Here is a 2500-nt window from a genome sequence, read left to right on the forward strand (position 1 = left end):
CCCTCCCCCTCCTCCCCTCCTCCCCCTTCTTAATCTCCTCACTCTCCTCCCCTTCCCCCCCCTCCCCATCCTTCTCATCTCCAGCAGTGTTTGTATGTGTAACCCCTCCCCACCCCCCACCCCCGCCCCCGTCATGGCCGATGGCAGCAAGGGCCGTAACAATGGCCAAGGCGATATGGCTGATCAATTGCGTCGATATCTCTGCAACACTGCACACCGACTGATCTGCCCGCTGATCCCTCTCTCCTCCTCTCTCTCTCTCTCTCTCTCTCTCTCTCTCTCTCTCTCTCTCTCTCTCTCTTCCTGTCGGTTTGTATGTCTCTGTCTGTCTGTCTGTCTGTCTGTCTGTCTGTCTGTCTGTCTGTCTGTCTGTCTGTCTGTCTGTCTGTCTGTCTCTCTTCTCTTTCCCTCCCTTCCTCCTCCCTTTCCTTCGCCCGGACTTCCAAGCAAAGTGTCCAGTCCTGCTGTAAGTCCATCCGTCTTATTGTCTATCAATCTGTCCCTCGATTCGCCAGTCTGTCTATCTCATCAGCCTAGTCTGCTTGTTTGCCGTCCGTTGGTCTTTCTGGATCCCTCCGTCTCCCTTTATTCAAAATACGGAAGTCCTCTCGAGTGCGCCGCGAATATCGTCTCGAGAACCCTGTTGCCGCATCAACGTGACACTACAGTCACGCCAATGGCATTTATGAATCGAGGGCGCCATTTGCTTTCGGACACTTTGTACCCTGCGATGCTGGAATGGGTTTGTTCTTAACTAGTTGTATCTTTTAACTAATTCACTATCTAATTCTGTTTATTTATTTAACTTCGTTGTAAATGTCATTTACTTCAATCATTCACTGTTTTATCTGATCTTTTTCGTAGCTTAATTCACCCAGGTTTAATTATTCTTTATAATCTACTATGTTTGTTTCTCTTGCAGTTCACAATTCCACTTCACTAGTATGGTTATATTTTCTGTACTTCTCCTTCCTATACTTCTTACGTATGCACTCTCGCCGCTAATCATTCCATTTCCCTTCACAGGTATAGCTCACTACTTCTACATCTTAACACTTCTTCATTTGCCTATAATCTCTTGATATTTGTAGTGTAAAAAGTAAGAAAAACAATGTCTCATACATGTTTCTCGAACATAAAACAATAAATATATGAATTCTTCAACAAAATACAACCTGTTCTTAATTTTTTCCATCTTGTACTAATCCCATGACTATATTGAATGTCCATTATCGGCAACAATAATCAACAAAGTCTATCTTCTTTCCACCTGGCACGACTTTTTCCAGCTCATCCCTCAGCATATCATACTTTTACTTTTATACACATTACTTATTCAACTACAAAATAATGTTATGGGATGAGGCGATCCAAAATGAACACCAAGTATAAACGCGATCTCTACAATCAAGGAAATGTAATAATAATGCAAAGAAATAGTATATAAACTATGCATTTCTAATAAAAAATCAAACACTAACAGAAATCCAAAACGAAAGCATTAACAATAACAAATAGACTCGTTTAACCCAGCGCCCATTAAACAATCGATGCCTCATACACTAACAAAAAAGCGATCCCAAATGCATAAACAATCTCCTAAAAACAACAAAGGCCACACGAAAACCAACAAAAAAATTAAACAAAACAATATTCGGAATAATAACAAATACATTCCATTAACCCAGCGACCCCTGAACAGTCAATGTCAAGATGGCGCCAACGATATACAATGATAATGCAAATCGCCGGCGCTGATACGAACACCGATACAGAGTCAAACACTAATTGCTTTAGGAATTACGTTAACAATTAGCCTCTGAATAATTATGTCGGTGAAGATATCCGCGCTAATTAGCCGTTACTGGCACAAGTGTTTTCTTTTAACAGCTATTATTTTTTTTAGACCAATGATTTTAGATTTTATTTAATGTATAATTAAAGAACGAAATCTCAATTATGCGCTTCTATGAGGTGAATACGATATTCGGAGGAGAATGAATTTGAAATGATACATTGATTTATTCAAATGAACAAATCTGAATTAATTCATATGCTTAAAATTCCCCCTCCCCAGAGCCACCCACGCCTTTGTACCTCCCACAAATATTCATGCCCCGCCCACATATATCTAAACTCCGCCCATATAAATCTAAGCCCCACCCATAAATAATATGTAACCTCGCCCACCATTCTAGATCTCTTTATCTGTATGCATTGTACCTATTTTTATTCCTAACATCTTCGCATTTACATAAAGAAATTCTATGTACAAGTATTCAAAAGCGATGCTGAAAATCGTTTCCTAAGCCTTCGCGAGCCGTATAAACATATCGAATTAATATAAGTATATCACAATTCGTATATAAAAAAACATTAAATAATATAACACACAATCCACCTCAAACCCCACTTTTCTCTCGATTCCTCCAAAAGCAATTCCAAGGTCCGCCCACTCTATTTCTTCACTATACCATCCTCAAAATACCTACACTACGCC

Source organism: Penaeus monodon, chromosome 16 (assembly GCF_015228065.2).
Source record: "Penaeus monodon isolate SGIC_2016 chromosome 16, NSTDA_Pmon_1, whole genome shotgun sequence".
In the NCBI taxonomy this organism is placed as follows: domain Eukaryota; kingdom Metazoa; phylum Arthropoda; class Malacostraca; order Decapoda; family Penaeidae; genus Penaeus; species Penaeus monodon.